The 17,093-nt window shown below is 39.6% G+C and overlaps 2 protein-coding genes and 1 long non-coding RNA gene across 4 annotated transcripts in view; 2 read left to right on the top strand and 1 right to left on the bottom strand.

The window, feature by feature from the left end:
• Positions 1 to 17,093, top strand: part of LOC126412091 (glutathione S-transferase D7-like) — a 244,675-nt gene that overhangs the window by 99,260 nt on the left and 128,322 nt on the right. The window lies entirely within an intron of this gene.
• LOC126412092 (uncharacterized) overlaps positions 1 to 17,093 on the bottom strand; it is a 152,693-nt gene that overhangs the window by 27,529 nt on the left and 108,071 nt on the right. The gene's annotated exons all lie outside the window — the stretch shown is intronic.
• The window catches only part of LOC126412090 (nischarin), a 210,214-nt gene that overhangs the window by 192,059 nt on the left and 1,062 nt on the right, over positions 1 to 17,093 (top strand). The gene's annotated exons all lie outside the window — the stretch shown is intronic.

Genomic DNA, 17,093 nt, shown 5'->3' with positions numbered 1-17,093 from the left:
ATTCACTAAGTGCACCAAGATTTTTAATTCTTGTGTGATGAAGAGGCGTTTTTTTTTTTTTTTAATTCTGGCAGTGACTTGTAGTCTGGACACACTTCCACACCTTTGTCAGTTAGCTTGGATGTTTTAAGAAAGAAAAGGACAATCATGACAAAATGAAACACCTACAGCTGTCCTTATGATTTTATTTTATTTTGTTGCTACCAGTTTCAACACTTCAGTGTGTCATCTTCAGACTGTTTTTGATGCGGTACAGGTTGATATGAGCCCCATACATAACACACCAACACCAGCATTACTGGATATGCATATAATGTGTCAGCACTCCAACCATGATGGTTGAAGTGGTAGCAACAAAATAAAATAAAATCATAAGGCCAGCTGTAGGTGTTTCATTTTGTCTCGATAGTAAATGGGAGTCGTCCCAGAGACCTCCTGCCAAAAGGATGGACATACAATAGAAAAGGACAATGTCACCCAGATAGCATAGCTATATTGTCCATTTGAGGTGTCTAGCATGTTGTTGATCATATGTTCAAAGGTGGCTGGAGTGTTACACAGCTGAAATGGCATAACTTTAATTTGGAGAGGCCATCAGGAGTTATGAAGGTAGTCTTTTCCAGGCTGCCTCATTGACTTTGATTTACTAGTAGCCTGCCCATAGCTGAGCTAAACTTTGCTCCTTTCAAGCAGTATGTGGTGTCATCAGTGCATGGCAAGTGGTGGACATTGGTGGTCAATACAGAAATGCCATGTGCCATCGTTCTTCTCCACGACGGCCACAGAAGATGACCAAGGAGTCCATGGGGTTCAGTGACATCATCTTGCAGCATCTTCTCCAATTCCTCTCAGATTATCCATTGCTCAGCCAGTGGCACCATTTCTGAGCACTGGTAATTGATGGATGATCCCCAGTGTTGGTATGGTGTTTTACCACGGGCCTCTAGGTCTGTCTTTTCTCCACTCTGTATTTGAAAGAATCTGAAAACTGATGCAGATTGACTGTCACTCGTTGACGTTGTTTCTTGGTCAGGTCAGATCCTATTGCCAATTTGATATTAGCTTCCTCCCTTGCGTGGTAAGATGGTGGTATGATGATAACATTTTCAGTGGCAAACAATGACCCAGTTCTATCTTTGTTATGTGTGTTTGTTAGAATAGCTTCGTCAGTCTGAAGCTCTGATGTTCCACAGTCTGTGATTGCTTGTGATGGCATCAAGAAGTCCCATGTGAGAATAACATTATGGTTATATTCTGCTAAACTGACAAATTTGAAAGACTGCGTTATATTATTGATAGTTATTCTTTCAGTCCATATTTCTATCAGCTGGACATATCTTCCATTTGTGATCTTCAGCTCGGTTGCATTTGTATCATGGTACATAGTCCTCTATATCTGATTATGATAAGCATTAAATACCTGTTGTACAGGGTTAATGTTTGAGGCTGCTGTCTCTCTTGTACTCAGTCCAATATTTCTGGGTGCCATAAACTGCTTTATCTCTTCCCTCACTATCTGGCATATGAGAGATGGGAGGTCGTGGTGGTCTTCCACGACTGCCATAGGGCCCACATTTCAGAAAGTCCAGGCTGGAATAGAATAGTAAGGAAAGGATGGATGCTACTCACCAAGTAAAGGAGGCATTGAGTCAGACAGGCACAGTGAAAACGAATACTAGAAATGTGCAGCTTTCAGACAAAGTCTTTCTTCAGACCTAGAAACCACATATGCATGCGATAGTGTGTGTGTGTGTGCCTGTCTCATACATCTTACTCACCAGATGGTAGAGTTTTGTCAGGACTGGCTCTCCCAAGGCTGTCAGTAGTTCTAATGGAATGTTGTCTACTCCCGGGGCCTTGTTTCGACTTAGGTCTTTCAGTGCCCTGTCAAACTCTTCACGCAGTATCATATCTCCCATTTCATCTTCATCCACATGCTCTTCCATTTCCATAATATTGTCCTCAAGTACGTCACCATTGTATAGACCCTCTATATACTCCTTCCACCTTTCTGCTTTCCCTTCTTTGTTTAGAACTAGGTTTCCATCTGAGCTCTTGATATTCATGCAAGTGGTTCTCTTTTCTCCAAAGGTCTCTTTAATTTTCCTGTAGGCAATATCTATCTTACCCCTAGTGATATGCGCCTCTACATCCTTACATTTGTCCTCTAGCCATCCCTGCTTAGCCATTTTGCACTTCCTGTCGATCTCATTTTTGAGACGTTTGTATTGCTTTTTGCCTGCTTCATTTGCTGCATTTTTATAGTTTCTCCTTTCATCAATTAAGTTCAATATCTCTTTCGTTACCCAAGGATTTCTATTAACCCTCGTCTTTTTACCTACTTGATCCTCTGCTACCTACACTATTTCATCACTCAAACTTACCCATTCTTCTTCTACTGTATTTCTTTCCCCCATTCCTGTCAATTGTTCCCTTATGCTCTCCCTCACACTCTGTACAACCTCTGGTTCTTTCAGTTTATCCAGGTCCCATCTCCTTAAATTCCCACCTTTTTGCAGTTTCTTCAGTTTTAATCTACAGTTCATAACCAATAGATTGTGGTCAGAGTCCACATCTGCCCCTGGAAATGTCTTACAATTTAAAACGTGGTTCTTAAATCTCTGTCTTACCATTATATAATTTATCTGATACCTTCTAGTATCTCCAGGGTTCTTCCATGTGTACAACCTTCTTTCACGATTCTTGAACCAAGTGTTAGCTATGATTAAGTTATGCTCTGTCCACTTAACAGAAGAAAAATTGGAGAACAGGGCCCATTGTCTTGGTGAAATGACACAGTCATATGTACAGAATCTTTGGTTCTCTGCGACATTGTGAATCTGAATATGACAGAAGCTGACAAAATTTTACTTTTGGCGAAAGGAGTCTCAAAAGACATGTACCAAGCTCTTCTTATAAAGGATCTCACATCGTCAAGAGAATTCATCATGTGGTGTCAGCACTTCGAGGAAGTGCTACAGAAAATAGTTGGCTGTAGGAAGTATGAACACCCTCCAATTTGATCCCTATGGCAATTGTGGAAGACCTCTCTCATATGCAAGATAGTAACAGAAGAGATACAGCAGTTTATGGCAACCAGAATGGTTGGACAAAGTACACAAAAGATAGAAGCCATGGACTTCAACCCCATATGATAGGAGATATATTATAGGAGGATCATGAAGAAGAGGTATATCAATCTTGGGCATAATCTATGCCACTAGTCGAGTGCACCATATAAACGGACTTGTCCAACTTGAACTTATGCTGCAACAGTCAAACAACAACCCGGCATCCAGCCAAAGCCAGTATAATCAATATCTCTGGCTAGTACAGTGCCCTGCAGGCAAAGAGACATTTGGAGGACACATAGTATACTATTTCAGGGAGAAGACAAGTGTTCGATGACTATTGCATTGCAGAACACCAACTGTCACAAGAGTACTTTCCATGCGCCAGCTGTAAATGATTGTAGTTGGCATGTGGGATGAAGCTAACTGTTGACCCCTGGATGCGGTTGCTCCACGACAGGTGATAACCATTTCCCATTGACACGCCTGCTCACCTAGCTGTTGAATTCAGGAAAACTAAGCAACATGACTATGTAAGGAGGTGAGACTGTTGCAGATGGAAATCCTCCTTGAATGACATTACCAAGATGACAGGAAATGCTGTCATCATTATCAGTGGCCAACCAGTCTGGGTGTTAGTTGAATGGGGGCTGCTCATCATCATAAGCTAAAAAGAAGACCAAAGTGATTGAGCTGAAGATTGCAGAGGGAAACATGTCAGCTGACAGGAACATGTATTTCAAGAATAACTGTCAATGACAGAACACTGCCCTTCAGTGTGTGAATTTGTCGTTTCAACAGAATTTAGTCATAAAGTTATTTTCTGGTGTGACTTCTTGTGAACATCACAAATAAATCATAGACTGTGGATGATCAGGGCTTCAGATTAACGAAGTTATTCCAGCAAGCACACATAACAAAGGTTGCTCTGGGTGGTTGTTTGCCATTGAAGATGATGATAGGGATAACATCAATGAGACAAGTTCCAATCATCAGTTGAGATGCACATTTAAACTGTGAAGCTTCCTGTTGACGACAAAAAGCTGCTCAGGCTCACAAAAGAAAGGTACATGCCAGTGATGATCATAAGCATCGTGGATTGTCAAAGAGAACTTTGTATCTCTAGTTGTCACAAGCAGCCACAACTAATCCCTAAAGGAATATACATAGGGAGGAGCAATGTCAGCAAGTAATAGTCACTCTGCATCAATTTTTGGATGTTTTAACGATGGATTATCCAGGAGGAATTGAAGAAGCTGCTACAAGATGACATGATTAAAACTTCAGAGAGTCCTTGATTATCTCCTGTGATCATTGGGGAGGAGGAGGATGGCACGTGGCATTCCTGCATCAATTACCAATGCAGAGTGTATACGACCCGGGACAACCAGGAGATCCAGGAAAAACCCGAGAATTTTTTCATCCAGAAGAAAACCGGAAAAAATCCCAGGAGTTTTTTAGAATTCTGGGAACTTCTCATTGTTTTAGTTTACAGTTAAATTTTTGTAATTTTGACTGGTGAGAACCAGTACTCTTAACAAAGGATATTATTGTATGTCGCTACTGCAGAATAATACTGCAGCAATAGAACATGAATGAGAGGGAGGTGGGGGTACGAAAATAAAACTTTAGTTGCAAAGGAAATGCACCACATACAACAAATCATAGTGCTCATACAAGCATCTGCCAAGAGCAAAATGTGTCAAATGCTCAAGGAAGACTACGCAGTGCTTCATAAAAACAAATTGCCTCCGATGAGTGTGACATCACAATTGTTTACATTAGATTCGTTTGAGCAGTTGCAAGTGAGCTAGTACACGTGCGCAGTTGAGTTGCGTGTGAGTAGTACCTTCTCCTGCTTCAAGCTACAGAAGTGTGGATGTTAGCTTTATAAGCAGTAGCAGCAAGCAGCCATACTACCCGTAAAAATTTTACTGGTGCTCCCAAGCTGCCAGATTCACGCATGCACAACAGGCCCAGATGTAGGGGGGTGGGGGGCTAACAGGGGTATCTTTCCCGGGCAGCAATTTCTGGTAAGGGGGGAGCGCCAAATTCATATTCTTGAGGGAAAAAACCTACCATCCAGCGCATGTTGGTCTATCGATTGTTCATATTATTTTGAAACGCATCCCTGTTGGTTTTTTAACACATTCTAGGTTGATTTCCGAATGAATCATAAGTTGATTTTTGTATGCATGTATAGTGTACATAATGAGTCTGCCAGGGGAATCCCCGTTGCATCTAGAAATAAAATTTCTAGCAGACAAAATGGGACAGGGCTATACAAGCTAAGCGGAATAAAGCTGAACAGGTTAATGAGAATTGCTGTTTATGTGGTAGGCTGGGTTTGTGAATGATCAGTGTTGTTATAATTACTAGCGAAATCCATAGATTCAGACTACCAGAATAGAAATAAATGACTAACAGGAATAACATGTAAGAAAGTTTACATATTATCTTCTCATTGCATCCAAGAAAATGAAATTTTGACAGAAAATTTTTGGCTACATTAGTAAGGGCCAGATGTACAGTCCTCGGGTTGGAGCCACTAAGTTCTATCCCAGGAGCAGCACAGAAAATGCATCGTACGAACGTGGAATAGTGCCTATCCGGAGAATAAATGGAGGATAACTAAACCGGTGATTGTGGCAGGCTTAGTAAAGTTAACCTGAGAATAAGTTTTGACACTGGAAGGAATAGTTACAGAATTAGTGATGATAAGATTGTTTATTAGAACAAGGAAGGAGATGAAACAGGGACACACACAAATTGAGGAAGAATATGATGATTCCAAATTTATATAAAAATTTTGTACTACTACTTTTCAATCTGATGCTTGAGAAGCTGGAGTGTATGAATGAACTGTGAAACTATTTCCTAACTTAAAGCTTTTTGCTTCTAGTAGGCCTAATAGACATTTCATATTGGTACTTCATGAATTATATTCTGTGGTGTTATAAAAATGATGATTTGTGCCAAAACAGTCTTGTTTATTTGGTGTGTGTTGCAACTGCTGCGATATTAGGCAGGCCTATTTCATTTTATCAAACAGACAGTGACAAAATACACTTAATCAAATTGAGAAACCATACCTGTCTTGGGTACTATTTGTATTAAAGCTTTTTCAGTATTAGAGAACAACATTTTGTTTTTTCATGTAGCAAAATGTTTGACAAACTTTGACGAGGTAATAGATTCTTTTCCTGAAAGAAAAGCATGCCATGTAAAGCTGCAGCAAGATTAGAGAGAAAAAAATGACAGGTCTTAAGGATTGAAGAAATGTGTACTGTCTTGCTTGTCTCTTGTCTTTACTGGTTCTGTGTACCCTATACTTAATTTTATGTCACACAAAATAGCAAGTTATTACCTAATAGGCAATAGAGAGTGCAAATTGTCTGAAGAATTCTTTTTCTCCCGGTTACAAATAATCCCATCCAGTATTAATTGCGAGTTTGTTTTAACAGGGGTAGGATGTCAAACTAGCCGACTGGAAGCAGGAGAGGCACCACAGGACATTTTAATTTCCACTGCCCCGAATATAATTTGATGGCATCCATTAAAAAATATTACATGTTTGAATTCCGCAAAGCAAAATACTGTGACGTGCGATAGAACAATGTTGTGTAAAGAGGTGTGGCACTGCACAATGGTACAATTAAGACCAAATAACATGTCTACCATTTCCTCAAATACATATGTTTTATGTGTCAGAGTCTTCAGAAAGATGTGTGCTAAAAAGTGAACATTTTTTTTTTTGAATAATCGTTTTTTAAAATTTTTGGCGTCCTACCTCAAACGCTCGGGGGGGGGAGGGGGGGGGGTAAGCCACTATCTAGTATTGCCCCCGTCCGGAAATATCGTAGATCCGGGGCTGATGCACAGAGCAGTCTGAGTTGTTGTGGGGAGGTGGGTAGTCTCCACGTGACCCGTGTTTATGTTTAGTGATTTTGCTGTTTCCTTTTCATGTATTGTGCTCACATCAAATGAAAACAAAACAGATGTCTGTAGCCAGGAGCTATCAAGTGAATTAAAATACATTCACATAATTATGGAAGACTAAAATATGTTATTAGTTTCAGATTTTATTTTATTTCCAACTTTCTAACAGTCAAGCTATTTTCAACTTTCTGACAGTCAAGCATTAATTGCCTTGTAGAACAATGAAGTTATTTTTGTCGGTTTGCTAAAGAAATTTGGCTTTTATTAATCTTTTCCACTGAGGCAGTCAATTTATTTGAAATGAAGTGCTTATTTCCATGCTAGTGGCTAGTTTCAACTGTTCACTGCATTTCAAGTGCACGTTTTCATCTTCTAGAACGTGTGGCATTATGCAATAATAGAGAACCAACACGAGATAATACAGTCCAGGTACTCCAAGAAAATTTACCCCCAAATCTGGACTATGAATTTGTACTTTAAGCCAAAATTTGCATTTTAGTATGGTTCACGAAATTCTGATGCTCTTGGAGTATCCTCTAATGTCTTGTTTCTTTTATGACAAAATGTAAGATATTTTAGTGGTTTACAGGTAGCCGGCTGGGATGGCCGAGTGGTTCTAGGCATTACAGTCTGGAACCGCGCGACCGCTACGGTCGCAGGTTCGAATCCTGCCTCGGGCATGGATGTGTGTGATGTCCTTAGGTTAGTTAGGTTTAAGTAGTTCTAAGTTCTAGGGGACCAATGACCTCAGAAGTTATGTCCCATAGTGCTCAGAGCCATTTTTACAGGTATGCACAACAGGCTTCCTGCGTCATTGTAGCTGTGCAAGTGCGGTGATGCCTATTACCTGGCGCTCTCTGGCAACTGCTGAAATGAACCTGTTTCTAACAAGTCACAGGAAAATATTGTGAATGGTTGTTTGAAAAGCATTGCTTTCAAAGTAAATTTCCTTTTATGTAAGATGAACTACGTGCGAGAATGTATGATGGATTTCTTAAATCACAGAGCATTTGACTCTCATTTAAAAATCAACTCTTTGAGGATGACCATTTAGAAGAATTTCAAGCCCAGAAGATCAGACATTTATGTTTTTGTTAAAAAATTTACTGGTAAATTTGTGATTTATCTTAAATGTAACACACCAAAAAAGATCAACATTATATGTGAAAGCTTAGCTTCTCTTGCAGCTTATTAATCTTAGAGACCAATATTATATGTGAAACTTTTTTTTTCTTGTAGCAGCACTATGTATATTAATTTAAACCATTAACTATTACTATTTGTGTGTTCACACTGCTTAACAGTAATGTTGCTATTGGCTGCCTACATCATGTGTCCTATGTTTTGAATATCCGCTGACATCAGCTGGCGAGATCACGTGACTTGAGTTATGACTGGCTTAAAAAAGTGCATTGCAGTCTTGATTTCAATGCTTCGGAAAGTAACATGCAGTGTTTGGTGGAATTTGAATTTATACTTTCGTAATACGAAAATATGTAGTGTACATGTTGGTGCACATTAAATATCTTTCCAAAATGTGTTTTTTTTCTTGAGTTTTGTTTTCTCAAGTGCAGGGAAGTTCTACACCAGCGCATAAAACCATAACCATTCAAAGGATTGAGAAGTTTTACAGTTACGAAGAAAAGTATACTGTCACTTAACATGGAAAAGGTGTATTTTCACGCAGGAGAACATGTATTTTTAACTGGGAAATCAGGGAAAAACCTGGGAATTTTTTTTCCTTGTCTGTGTGTAGACCCTGCAATGGCTCAACAGACCATGAAGAAAGACAACTATCCATTGCCATGTATTGATCTCATCCTCGACTGTTCAGAGGGAGCAACATATTTCTCAGCTATGGACATGGAGAAGGTTATTGGCAAATTGAGGCTGACTGGGAGAAGAATACCTCCATAAATCCTGCCAACCTTCATGAGTTCAAAGATATGCCATTTGGACTATGTAACACTTCAGCCACCCTTGATTATATGATAGACAGCCTGCTTTGACACATTAAATGGATAACGTGACTGTGCTAACGGGACAACAATATCGTTTTTTTGAAGATGCTTGAAGAGTATCTGAGCCACCTAAGAAATGTGTTGAAGTATGTTCAGACTGCAGGCCTCCATCGGAAGTCGGAAATGGGCCTCTCTGCTGCCCAAGAAATAGTGAACTGCATTGAAGTCTGGCCTGATCCAGAGAAAATTAAGCAGTTAACAGATTTTGTGACTCCACGGCATATTTGTGATGTGAGAAGTTTCTTTGGAATTTGCTTGTTCTACTGCCAATTTATAAAGGATTTCTGTACTGAGGAATGTCTCTTGCAAGAAATACTGCAGAGAGGCACCAAATTTTCCTGGAACAAAGCACAAGAGAAATCCTTCATTGTCCGTAAAGAAGCGCCAACATTATCTCCAGATCTAGCATATGAGGTGTTATTTTGCATGCTGTGCTATGTGATATATTCATGGATAAACTTCGAGTCACTATTAATTAATAATTCAGACTGCTTGTGTTGAAACTGCAATTTTGGAATAACCGTGTACGTCTCTGTTAATGTAGCCTTCATCTCTTCCTGCGATTTCTACGCTACTGGAAGCTGAAAAACTCTCTCAGGAGAGGGACGTTGAGGCTTTCTTCCTTTTATCAGTATACTGAATGGTTCACTACAATAGGTGAACACATCATACAGTACTCTATGACGAATGACTGTATCAGTACATGCACTCAATACAGTTTCAATAGATAGTAATTAATGTTCATTCTCTCTCAACTAACAGCTGACATATTGTTCTGTAAGTCTCTCCTAGATATCAGTGATGTCACTGATTGTCACTTACATTGCCCTTCCATGGCAGGATCCAACAACATGGAATAAACCACCAACTGATGGATACTACAAAGCGTAGTAAGAAGAGTGCTGTCATCAACATGGCTTGCAGATACATTGTGTCCATCCAACTCCAGATTACATGCACAGAAAGAAACAAAACTTGTGAATCGCATTTTATGCTAAATTCGGTACTTAAATCAATCTTTTATGGTAGCAATCATCAATCTTCATTTTGGTAAATTCTGTACAACACATCACTTCACCAAAGTGATATGTTACAATCAGGAAGATGCTGAAAGTGTGATATCTTATGCTTCCAGATTACTCTGCAAGCTCAAGATGAACTACTCTGCAATTGAGAAAGAATGCCTTGCAGCTGTTTATTCCACCAACAGGTTCTGACTGTATTTATTCACCAAACCATTCCCTATGGTGGCTGACTGGCCTGAAGGATCTGCCAGGTAGACTGGCATGATGGGCACTAAGGCTTCAGGAGTATGACAACGCAATTGTATGCAAAAAAACAGATGTAAACACAGGGTCCTGTGGCAGAAAACAGCAGTGTAGAAGAAATCTCAGTCATTGCTGCATTAGACGACATTGCTGCTGAAAAAAGTGAAGACCGAGTATTGCTGAAAGCTGTAGAAGCCTTGAAGAATGAAAAACTTACCAAAGAAGGATCTAATTAATAAACAGAACATTGTATAAGAGGAACTACGATTTGATGTGTATAAGAGGAACTATGATTTGGTTGGGTGGAATGGTTGTTTGTCATGCCAGCTTATCTATGGCCAGTGCTCCTGAAGTATTTCCTTGATGCGTCCAACATCTGGTCATCTGGGATTTGTGAAGTCTCTAGACCATATCAGACACATGTCTCAAACAATCTGTTGGGCGGGGTAGCCACGCTGTCTTAGGCATCTTGTAGCGGTTCACATGACTCCCTCCCTCCGTCTGACGTTCGAGTCCTCCCTCGGGAATAGATGTGTGTATTGTCCTTAGCATAAGTTAGTTTAAGTTAGATTAATTAGTGTGTAAGTACAGGGACTGATGACCTCAGCAGTTTGGTCCCATAGAACTTACCACAAATTTCCACTTTTTAACCAATCTGTTAGTGCCAGGTGAGCCACTGTAAGGAATGCCAATAACTTTGTGTCACCAGGTACCAATCTTATTCCACTGAACTGAAGTTGGCTTCTTTTGAGAGGGGGGGGGGGGCAATTTCCAAAGTTGTCAAAATAAAATTGATGGATAATAGTCTACATTGGCTAACTCGTATGCTGTACTTTTGCCAAAGCTGTGCCAACTGCTGGAGCTCTGAAAATTGTGAAATGCCTTGCAGAAGATGTGGTTTTGAAGCACGGAGCACCATCTGTTGTGAAGTGTAATCATGAAAAAGTTTTCTAGTCAAGACCAGTATCAGAAGTAATTTCATGTTGGGACACCAGCCACAGAACCACTACTGCCTACCATCCACAGACGAATGGCCTCACAGAACACTTTAACAAGCCAGTGGTAAATATGCTTTTAATGTATTGAGGTTGAATGGACAAACTGGAATATGATACTCCCCATCATGAGATTTGCATTCTACACAGCAAAGCAAAGCACTGCAGATTTCACACAGTTCTTTCTGCTCCACCGTCGTGAGGCCTGAAAGACTATGGATATACTGTTCCCATTTCAACTGTGCTGTTCTCAGTATGACTCATCACCAGGGCTGAAGGAACAAAGCAGTTGGCTTGCATACGAACCCTGGACACCCTGAGAGACTTGGTCCATACACCTGTGCAGCAAGTGGGACTTTTGAAAATGTTACTAAAGCAGTACTCTTGGCCATATCATATCCTTCATCGCTTGTTGGATTTACATATGAAGGTGAGGATTATGACTATTTACCAGGAAGACAGGACTCCTTATCGTGCCCTACTAGAGTTGAGAAGCACAAATTTAGGTTCAAGAAATTGAAGACCCACTTGACGATTGTGAAGCTTTGACAGGCAGGGCTGCCTCAGTGTAGTGAAGAGGATGTAACAACACTACCAGAATGCGAGGATGCATGAGATCCGCCATACAGAGGATCATTGTAAGATCTAGATCCAGGACATTGTAATGAGCACCAATGAGAACTTCTGAAACAGTTGGTTGTTTTTTCTCCAGAAGACGGAACCAAGAGTAGTTGTACTTACTGTGGAATATAGTTGCTAGAACCACTGGCTGGCATGCTACAGGTTTCCAGTTCAAGCTTGACCACCAGGAATTATTTTTTATTTAGTACTTGTTCTGGAAAATTCTTGAAAAATCTCTTGTTTGTAAAATTTGTATATTGTGGAATATTGATGTTTGTATAAATAGCTATACTCTCTGTGTAGGAGATCAGTTGTGTTCTGGCAGTACACTAATGTTTATAATAAATGAGCTTCCAGTTTTAAGTGTTGAACTTCATTAATGACTCTGGCTTTGTACTTGGTTGTGGTTTTGATGTGACAGTACTATTGTCAACAGCAGACTGTAAATTATGTTGTGAACAAAAAACTTAGTGAAATACTTCATGAATAATAATTTCATGATTTTTTATTTGTATAGCATATGCATTATTGTTCATCATCATCATCTTCTTCTTCTTCTGCTTGTACAGTTTACAGTCACTGACCTGTCTGTCTGGAATCAAGCCTCTCCATTGTCTTCTGCCTTTCCACCATCACTGTCTCCACCTCAATCCACTCTTCTCCTCTATATCAAATGCACTTTTTCACTCCTTTCAACCATTTATCTCTTGGTCTTTTTTCCTTCCTTTTCTCTTTTGGGACATCCTCTTCTCCTCTATTTGCTTAACAAGTCCATAACATCTAATTGTTGGTTCCTCTGTCCTATCCTCCTCCACTAATTTCCTGATCATTAATATGTGCATCTTTGTAATTCCAATACTATTTCTCAAGAATTGCATCTCACTAGCTTGGACTTTGCTTTTCTCTCTCCCTTTTATTATCTGTATCACTGTGTAATGAAATGAAGGAAGAGAGGCAAAATGCAAGCTATTGAGAAGAAATTTTTGAACAATAGTAGAAATGTTGGAACACGTGAGGCAATACTAACCTTACGACTTATCTTAGAAGGAAGATTAAGAAAAGGCAAACCTACATTTCTAGCATTTGTAGACTTAGAGAAAGCTTTTGACAACGTTAACTGGAATACTCTCTTTCAAATTCTGAAGGTGGCAGGGGTAAAATACAGGGAGCAAAAGGCTATTTACAATTTGTACAGAAACCAGATGGCAGTTATAAGAGTCGAGGGGCATGAAAGGGAAGCAGTGGTTGGGAAAGGAGTGAGACAGGGTTGTAGCCTCTCCCCGATGTTATTCAATCTGTATATTGAGCAAGCAGTAAAGGAAACAAAAGAAAAATTCGGAGTAGGTATTAAAATCCATGGAGAAGAAATAAAAACTTTGAGGTTCGCCGATGACATTGTAATTCTGTCAGAGACAGCAAAGGACTTGGAAGAGCAGTTGAACGGAATGGACAGTGTCTTGAAAGGAGGATATAAGATGAACACCAACAAAAGCAAAATGAGGATAATGGAATGTAGTCAAATTAAATCGGGTGATGCTGAGGGGATTAGATTAGGAAATGAGACACTTAAAGTAGTAAAGGAGTTTTGCTATTTAGGGAGTAAAATAACTGATGATGGACGAAGTAGAGAGGATATAAAATGTAGACTGGCAATGGCAAGGAAAGCATTTCTGAAGAAGAGAAATTTGTTAACATCGAGTATAGATTTAAGTGTCAGGAAGTCGTTTCTGAAAGTATTTGTATGGAGTGTAGCCATGTATGGAAGTGAAACATGGACGATAACCAGTTTGGACAAGAAGAGAATAGAAGCTTTCTAAATGTGGTGCTACAGAAAATTCTGAAGATTAGATGGGTAGATCACATAACTAATGAGGAAGTATTGAATAGGATTGGGGAGAAGAGAAGTTTGTGGCACAACTTGACTAGAAGAAGGGATCAGTTGGTAGGACATGTTTTGAGGCATCAAGGGATCACAAATTTAGCATTGGAGGGCAGCGTGGAGGGTAAAAATCGTAGAGGGAGACCGGGAGATGAATACACTAAGCAGATTCAGAAGATGTAGGTTGCAGTAGGTACTGGGAGATGAAGAAGCTTGCACAGAAGAGAGTAGCATGGAGAGCTGCATCAAACCAGTCTCAGGACTGAAGACCACAACAACAACAACAACAGTAATGCTTAATATGCATTAACATATTTCTAATAATGTTGTTGTTGTCGTCTTCAGTCCTGAGACTGGTTTGATGCAGCTCTCCATGCTACTCTATCCTGTGCAAGCTTCTTCATCTCCCAGTACCTACTGCAACCTACATCCTTCTGAATCTGCTTAGTGTATTCATCTCTTGGTCTCCCCCTATGATTTTTACCCTCCACGCTGCCCTCCAATACTAAATTGGTGATCCCTTGATGCCTCAGAACATGTCCTACCAACCGATCCCTTCTTCTGGTCAAGTTGTCCATAAACTTCTCTTCTCCCCAATCCTATTCAATACTTCCTCATTAGTTATGTGATCTACCCATCTAATCTACAGCATTCTTCTGTAGCACCACATTTCAAAAGCTTCTATTCTCTTCTTGTCCAAACTATTTACCGTCCATGTTTCACTTCCATTCATGGCTACACTCCATACAAATACTTTCAGAAATAACTTCCTGACACTTAAATCTATACTCGATGCTAACAAATTTCTCTTCTTCAGAAATGCTTTCCTTGCCATTGCCAGTCTACATTTTATATCCTCTCTACTTCGTCCATCATCAGTTATTTTGCTCCCCAAATAGCAAAACTCCTTTACTACTTTAAGTGTCTCATTTCCTAATCTAATACCCTCAGCATCACCCGACTTAACTCGACTACATTCCATTATCCTCGTTTTGCTTTTGTTGATTTCTAATAATAGGAGATCATAAAAGAAGCAAAAATTAATATTAGCATCATGATTGGTATAATAACAAGTTGGATAGTTCTGCCTTAGTCTGTCGTAATACACTGTAGTGGTAAAAGTCGTCAGATACCTCCTAATATTGCACTGGACCTCATTTTGCCTGGTGTGGTGCAGAAACTTTACATGGCATAGGCCCAGCAAGTCATCCTGTATAAATACTGAGCCATGCTGCCTCTGTAGCCATCCTAATTATGCAAGTGTTGCTGGAGCAAGATTCTATGCATGAAATGACCTCTTGATTATGTCCCTTAAATGTTCGTGGGATTCATGTCGAGAGATCTGGGTGGCCAAATCATTCTCTTGAATTGTCAAGAATTTTCGTCAAACCAATCATGAATGATTTTGTTATCCATAAAAATTCCATTGTTTGGGAACATGAAGTCCATGAATGGTCGCAGATTGTTTCCAACTAGCCTAACATAACCATTTCTATTGTATGATTGGTTCAGTGGGAGCGGAGGACCCAGTCCATTCTCTGTAAACACAACTGACAGAATTATGGAGCCACCACCAGCTTACACAGTACCTTGTGGACAACTTAGATCCATGGTTTTGTGGAGCCTGCACCACACTTAAACCCTAACAACAGCACTTACCAACTAAAATTGTTACTGATCTGACCAGGCCATGCTTTTCCAGTTGTCTAGGTTCCAATAAATATAGTCATGAGCCCAGGAGAGGCACTGCAGTCAATGTTGTTATGTTACCAAAGGCACTCACATTAGTCATCTACTGCCATAGCCCTCTAACACCAAATGCCCCACATTGATTTCTGTGGTTGTTTCATGCAGTATCACTTGTCTGTTAGCACTGACAACTCTACCTACACAAATGCCGCTGTTCTTGGTCATTAAGTGAAGGATGTCGGCCACTGCATTGCCTATGGTGAGAGATAATGCCTGAAATTTGGCATTCTCAGCACACTTCGACACTGTGGATGGATCTCAGAATATTGCATTCCCTAGCGATTTCCAAACTGGAATGTCCAATGTGTGTAGCTGCATTTACCATACCATGTTCAAAGTCTGTTATTTCCCATCATATGGCCATAATCACACTGGAAACCTTTTCACTTGAATTACCTGAGTACAAACGACATCTCTGCCAAAGCACTACCCTTCTAAACCTTCTTAGGTACTTTGTTCACAGGTTCCGCATTCGGAACATACCAGTGCTTGCTGTTCATCACAGTTTTTACAATTTAAAATTTATATACACACATATCGCTACCCAAGACTTTTGTCATCTTAGTGTAAGCTTACTGTTGTTGGCACTCTTTGTCACATTCTAGACAATAACTTTAAGGACTGATGTACATTATGATGATTTAAAATACACGGAATATGTTAAGAGTTTTAAGATTCAATGTTTCTTTATCACATTCTAAACAATAACTTCAAGGACGGATGTACATTATGATGATTTAAAATACACTGAATATGTTAAGAGTTTTAAGATTCAATGTTTATGACAAAATCACATAAATGCTCACTTAGACTGATGTTGATGTTTCAACTGTATTAGACTTTTCTTTGCTGCAGTTGAATCACTTAGGTTTCTGTGCAATCACCCCACCTGGATATATTTGGCATCCTGACGCTTCTAAATCATCTGAATTCTTGTCATTGTCACTGAAGCTGACAAACTAAATACCAATTCTTTTCCACTTTTTATTGGACATCAGTATTTTGTATGTGAAAGGGATTGTTGTTTTTTATGAATTTCCTAGTAACTGTCCTTCAGCATGACATTTGTTGCTGTGTCTGTCATTTGTTCTTGTTTTTTGGTTGATTGTTCTCTTGTTTTGTCTTTTGTATTTATTTTGAAAGCAGTGAAACACTGGGTGCTGATTTCAGTTGGTTCCTCAATTCCTGACTCAGACCATTGACAACTTTCTTCTGTTTTGATTATTCTGACCGCTTTACTGCAGAATGTTTATTTATAGATCAAACTCTTTATAGGCATCAAAACAGTCTGCTCTTTCTTGACATTACCCACTTACAGAGAATGATGCTCCATTGTTGGAGCTGATTCATTGTATCATCTCAAGACGACCTGAAACCTCATCTAGAAGTCAGCTTTCTTTGTGCTCCTCTGGCAGATTACAAGAACAAATACCAACCAATATGAGTAATGAACTGAAAAGAAATATCTGAGGGAGTGCTAACATACAGTGTATGACTTTATGCCTTGGTTTTATTACAAAACTTACTTTCGTCATATTCACTGAAAAGTT

The sequence above is a fragment of the Schistocerca serialis genome, chromosome 7 (genome assembly GCF_023864345.2).
Source record: "Schistocerca serialis cubense isolate TAMUIC-IGC-003099 chromosome 7, iqSchSeri2.2, whole genome shotgun sequence".
NCBI lineage: Eukaryota > Metazoa > Arthropoda > Insecta > Orthoptera > Acrididae > Schistocerca > Schistocerca serialis.
Note: the sequence above shows the minus strand (reverse complement) of the source record. Positions and strands in the feature narration are given on the sequence as shown.